The sequence below is a fragment of the Saccopteryx bilineata genome, chromosome 4 (assembly GCF_036850765.1).
Source record: "Saccopteryx bilineata isolate mSacBil1 chromosome 4, mSacBil1_pri_phased_curated, whole genome shotgun sequence".
Classification (NCBI taxonomy): domain Eukaryota; kingdom Metazoa; phylum Chordata; class Mammalia; order Chiroptera; family Emballonuridae; genus Saccopteryx; species Saccopteryx bilineata.
The window spans coordinates 94933088-94939548 of record NC_089493.1 but is presented as its reverse complement, the minus strand read 5'-3'; the positions used below and the strand labels follow the sequence as shown (position 1 = coordinate 94939548).

At 47.7% G+C, this 6461-nt stretch overlaps 1 non-coding gene across 1 annotated transcript; it reads left to right on the top strand.

The window, feature by feature from the left end:
* The first annotated feature begins 205 nt into the window (after positions 1 to 205).
* Positions 206 to 364, top strand: LOC136336761 (U1 spliceosomal RNA). Its single transcript, XR_010731583.1, has one exon. It is a non-coding gene; the product is annotated as a U1 spliceosomal RNA (small nuclear RNA).
* Positions 365 to 6461: the final 6097 nt, after the last annotated feature.

The window sequence follows — 6461 nt, the reverse complement described above, 5'->3', positions numbered from 1 at the left end:
CTCCCTCCCTCCCTCCCTCCCTCCCTCCCTCCCTCCCTCCTTCCTTCCTTCCTTCCTTCCTTCCTTCCTTCCTTCCTTCCTTCCTTCCTTCCTTCTTCCTTTCTTTCCTTTCTTTACCTGGTCAAGGCACATATGGGAGTTGATGCTTCTTACTCCTCCCTGCCCTTTCTCTCTCCTCTCTCTCTCTAAAAATAAATAAAATCTCATACTTACCTGGCAGGGGAGATACCATGATCACGAAGGTGGTTTTCCCAGGGCGAGGCTTATCCATTGCACTCCGGATGTGCTGACCCCTGCAATTTCCCCAAATGTGGGAAACTCGACTACATAATTTGTGGTAGTGGGGGACTGCGTTCGTGCTAAAAAACAAACAAACAAACAAAATAAATAAATAAATAAATAAAATCTAAATAAAAATTTTGTTTCCTCGGGGCACTACGACTCCCTGAAATCATCTTTTGTTTACACTTGCTTCTACAGTCTGTACCCCGACTTAAGTAGAAGCTCTATGAAAGCCAGTGCTTAGGCAGTTTGGGTCATTGCTGTGGAATGAACTATATTGGTCCTCAACGACCACTGCTTGGTTACTGGCTGAATTATGTGAATATTTGTTGAGCATGGCGCAGACCCCAGGCCAGGTGAGGGCAAGCGCAGTCCGACAAGCCGCCCGGCGTAGGTCACAGCTAGCTGTGAAAGCAGGTGTGCAGCAGGCCATGGGATGAGCTAGGAAGCAAGCCACAGGCCCCAGTGCTGGAGAGGCCCGAGTCCAGGCCAGGACTCCTCCGCTTCCTTTAGGCCCCAGCTCTAAGTTCACTTCCCTGGGAAACCTCCCCCACCCCAGAGACAGGAAGCTGTTATTTTACATTTGCTTATATAATTACTTGACTGCTTTTCCTCACTTTCCATCATCCAGAAGGTTCCTTTGGACGGTCCTGCTCTGAACCATAAGCTCCATGAGGGCAAGGGCTGTGCCTGTGTTTGGCACACTGCCATGGCCCCGGCGGCTCACATGATGTTCAGTACAGAGGGCACTCAGTATGTCCCTCACTGTCGAACAAATGAGTGTGACAGGGAAGGGGTCAGGGCTGGTCCTCCCCAAGGGAGCAGCTCTTCCTTCCCGGGACTGGTCCCTCATCCCCTGTGCTCACCTACCAGCCATCCCTGCCTACCCCAGGCCCTTACAGTCTCACCTTGTAGACTTTTGTTCCTCAGGCCTGCTGCCTCCTGGCACCACTCACACTGTATATTCCCTAAACTCAAGGTGGCCCCCGGAGTTGTGCAGCACTGGATGTCACTCCAGCCCTGCCAGGCAGCAAGATTTTTGGCCATGTTTCCAACCCACCAGTACTATCAGCAATTTTAAGGCAATGCTGTCATCATCAAAAACCACTGTGAATCCTGACCAGGCGGTGCACAGTGGGTAGAGCGTTAGCCTGGGATGCTGAGGACCCAGGTTCTAAACCTCGAGGTCTCCGGCTTGAGTACGGGCTCACCAGCTTGAGTGCAGGGTTGCCATCTTAAACATGGGATCATAGACATGACCCCATGGTTGCTGGCTTGAGCCCAAAGGTCTCTGGCTTGAGCAAGGGGCACTGGCTCAGCTGGAGCCACCTGGTCAAGGCACATGAGAAAAAAATCAATGAACAACTAAGGTGCTGCAACAAAGAATTGTCATCTCTCTCCCTTCCTGTCTGTCTGTTTGTCACTCTCTCTCTCACACTCTATTTTGCAAAAAAAAAACACAAAACAGCCTGACCAGGTGGTGGCGCAGTGGATAGAGCGTCGGACTGGGATGCGGAAGGACCCAGGTTCGAGACCCCGAGGTCGCCAGCTTGAGCGCGGGCTCATCTGGCTTGAGCAAAGAGCTCACCAGCTTGGACCCAGGGTCGCTGGCTCCAGCAGGGGGTTACTCGGTCTGCTGAAGGCCCACGGTCAAGGCACATGTGAGAAAGCAATCAATGAACAACTAAGAAGTCGCAACGCGCACAACGAGAAACTGATGATTGATGCTTCTCATCTCTCTCCGTTCCTGTCTGTCTGTCCCTGTCTATCTCTGCCTCTGTAAAAAACAAAACAAAACACAAAACAAACAAACAAAAAAACCAAAAAAATACCATGCAATGCTCTATAACAGAGGCTCCAGTTCTGGCTCAAATCTTACCAGCTTTTTAGCCCCATTGTATAATTGTTTTTCTAGCATCTCTTTCCCCAGAGACACCAACCTGAGTCAGCACCCACAACGCCCTGAGTGAGATCAAATGCTCTCTGTGGGGACTTTCCCTTTGTGGTCCTTCTGTCCTTGGGGCACAGCCTTGGGCCCCACCCTCCTCTCTTACCAGCCAGACTATTCCTTCCTCTTCCTCACCCAAAAAGTGTGCTATGGGCACTGGCCATTGGGGAATTTCCCCAGCCTTGTAGAAGGAAATGGGGAACAGGAAGGAGAGAAAGAAATCCAAGCAGTCAGACTAAGTGCTCAAGGAACCCCAGGACCTAGGGGACAGGCAAGGTAAAGAATTTCCTTGTACTCTGAGTAATTCTGGTCCCCTGATCCATCCCAGAAACTAAAACCTTGAAGAACTTTGAGATGGGGAGTCTCTGATCCTTGAATATTCTCTACCACATTGTCACAAATTGGTTGGTCAACACATGCTTGATTACCTCCCATGAGGCTAAGCTCACCACCACTCATTGAGGCCAGCTTTATTTATTAGAAAGTCTTTCCTGATGAGTCTATATCCACTCACTGGTCTTTGTTCTGTGCTCTCAGATACGTAGAATCAATGGACTTTCTGTTCCAGTCCTTCAGGAGTTTAAAGATCACTATCATCTGCCCCTTGAGTCCTCTCCCCCAGTTCAACATCTCCATGTCCTCGCTCTGGTCCTGGGCTCTCCTCACCCTTGTGACTTCTCCCTATGTACAATGTAGCTTCTCGTTGTCCCTTTTAAAATAGACTTTACCCTCCCAACAGTGTCTGCCTATAACAGACCTGGGGCCTATGGGCCCCATAATGCTGGGTCCTAAAGCTCTCTTCATACATTTCAAAGTATGTATGACCAGGCGGTGGCGCAGCAGATACAGCATCGAACTGGGATGAGGAGGACCCAGGTTTGAGACCCCGAGGTCACTAGCTTGAGCACAGGCTCATCTGGTTTGAGCAAAAGCTCACCAGCTTGGACCCAAGGTCGCTGGCTTGAGCAAGGGGTTACTTGGTCTGCTGTAGCCCACGGTGAAGGCACATATGAGAAAGCAATCAATGAACTAAGGTCTCGCAATGAAAACCTGATGATTGATGCTTCTCATCTCTCTCCATTCCTGTCTGTCCCTATCTATCCCTCTCTCTGACTCTCTCTATGTCCCTGTAAAAAAAAAAAAAAAAGTCACAGCAGCGCTTTGTGCAAGCAAATCACAGGGTCGAGTCTGACCAGCCCTGTGCCAACCAGCTCCCTATCTGCACACTGCTGTCATTCCACCACCCATAAATCTTGCTCTTATGCAGATAGTTATTTGGGGACCAAAGACCCAGACTCTATCCTTATTCAATACCATCTGATCAAATCTGGCCCCTCAAACTATGTTTAGATCAAGTTCCATCACCCAGCATTCTTCCCAGTTACATGTTAGTTATTTTCAAAGATGAGCATAGCATCTATGTGCTCATCCATAATGTCACTGAAGAACTGTCGCCACTAGGGACTTGTCTGCAGGTCGACAAAGACACATTAATAAACTTTATTTGGATATGAATGTGCTATGAGTTACAATATACCTACTGTCCTATCATCCCACCCACAGTTCACCATTTTATTCCTAAAGGTATCCTGAGATGGATCTGATGGGTTCATGTGATTATCACTGGGGAACCTGATTTCCAGCCCTCACTCTGCCAACATGTGCATCGAGTTCATGTTGCTGAGTATCTCTGGCCTTGATATTATGACTTATAATAAAAAATATAACTATGGCCAGATAGCTCAGTTTGTTAGAGCTTTGCCCTGAAGCACAAAGGTTGTCGGTTTGATCCCTGGTCAGGGCACATACAGAAACAGATCTATGTTCTTGTCTCTCTCTCTTTTTCTCAAAAATCAATTAAAAAAAGTAAACATATATATATATATATATATATATATATATATATATATATATATATATATATATTTGGTCTTCGTCCCCAGTTCCTAGCACAGAGCTCTTGAAACCTTTGTAATTTCTTAAATGAGATGAGCATTAGGAGCATCTTTTGTTCTATGAAGCTACTCTGGGTGGGCTCCTAGATGGCTTCCAGACGGGGACTGGTTGCCAATAACACCAAGCCATCATTAGAAGGTTGGAAGTTTTAGCTCCACCTCCCATCCACCAGAGAAGGGAGAGGGGCCAGAAATGGAGTTATAATCTATCATGCCTCCACAAAACCCCATACTATGGGGTTCAGAGAGCTACCAGGTTGGCAAACACATCTACGTCAGGAATGTGACATACCTCAGTTCTGTGGGGACAGAAGCTCCTACACTCAGAACCCTCCTAGACCTCATCCTGTGTATCTCTTCATCTGGCTGTTCATCTGTGTCATGTCCTTTTTTAGTAAACTGGTAAACATAAGTGTTTCCCTAATTTCTGTGAGCTGCTCTGGCAAATTAATTGAACTCAGGGAGGGGGTCCTTGAAACCTCTAATCTGTAGCTGGTTGGTCAGAGGCACAGGTGATAACCTGGGCTTTCAACTGGCATCTGAAGTGTTGGTGTGGTGTGAGAGGTGAGTACCCTGTGATACTGAGCCCTAAGCCTGTGGGATCTGACGCTATCTCCAGGTAGACAGTGTCAGAATTCAGTTAAATTGTAAGACACCCAGTTGGAGTCACAGAGAATTGCTTGTTGTGAGGGGAAAACTCCACACATTTGGTGACCAAAAGTATCAGGAATGGAGTGTTCTGTGTATGCAGTAAAGGAGATTCACAGGTGAAAGAGTCATAGCAGGGGAGAACTGGGTTTCTCCCTACAAAGGTGGAAAACTGAGTCCTTCCATTATAGAGCCTCTGGGAAATGAGCAGGGGTCCATTAATCTGTCAAGCCCCCTACCCCCACCCCCAGCTCTGATGTCCTGTTCTTGGAGTGAGGGTTAGAGGCAGGAAGCTGGAGCAGAGGCAGGTCCATGTTACAAGAGGTAAGAAGTAGGCACTTCCACCAGGCCTTAGGGAAACTTCAGTTCTGCCCCTCCTGCTGTGCAGCAGACCATGCTCAGCATCTTGCAATTCTTTTACCACGACTTAAGCTGACCCTCAGACTTTCCCAACACTTGATTTCCCCTCAAGTACCTGGCTGCCCCCATCCAGATGTCTAAGCACTGAGCACATGATAACTTGCTGACTTAGAGCTCAAGAAGACCTGGCCCAAGTTCCCCTTGGTGGCTCCCTGCCCAGCAGGCCCTCCAGCACATCCACCCCAGCTTCCCAGAGGTCGGAGGCATTTCCAACCTCTTCTCACCCTCCTCTACACTCCCACTCTTTGCCAGGTCCAGAGGATACCAGTGGGCAAGGCCAGGCTGGAGGGAAAGGAAGTAAGAGCATGTCTTCTGGAATCGGACAGCCAGGACATGAGACCAGGCTCTATTGATTATGAGTTGTGTGACCTTGGGCAGAGTCTCAGTTTCTTCTCAGCAGGGCTATAAAGGATTTAGTCACTATTATTTCTCATTGATATTGGCTTCAAGGTCATAGAACCTCTCTTCAAAGTTCATTTCTTCCTTTGCTCCCCCACTGAGGCTTGCCCTGCACCCCCAGTCCTGCCCTCACATTGACTCTACTACAGCTAATTTGTGGGTTCCCTCATCTCCCCTCCTCAAGTGCCCATTCCCTGCTGGGTCTAATTACTACCTGCACCCACACTGACACCTTCTGACTTGACCCCTAGACTCCTCCCCAGACAAGTGCGTCTTGCTGCCTCAGGACATCTCCACAGTAAACCAAACATGTTAAAAGTAGCCTTTCTCTTCTCAAATGATACTCCCTGCCCCCACCCATATTCCAAGATCTCTGTGGATACTGCAAATTCTCAAGTCCCTCAGCTTTACCGCCTGCAAGTCTGACTCAAAATCACCTTTGTCCCCAGTGGTGGAAATTCAAATAATTAAACAACCAATTCTCTGCCTTAATGACCATTTTAAAAATAAAAAAAACCCCGATATAACGAAAGGTAGTTTATTATTATTATTATTATTATTATTACGAAAGGTAGTTTATTATTTCATATATTAGATTCTTATATAAGAACAATAAAAGGTATACAAAACCAGGTTGTTATAAGAGTTTTCAAATATTAATGAAAAAATATTAAATATTGGCCCTGGCCGGTTGGCTCAGCGGTAGAGCGTTGGCCTGGCGTGCGGGGGACCCGGGGTTGATTCCCGGCCAGGGCACATAGGAGAAGCGCCCATTTGCTTCTCCACCCCCCCTCCTTCCTCTCTGTCTC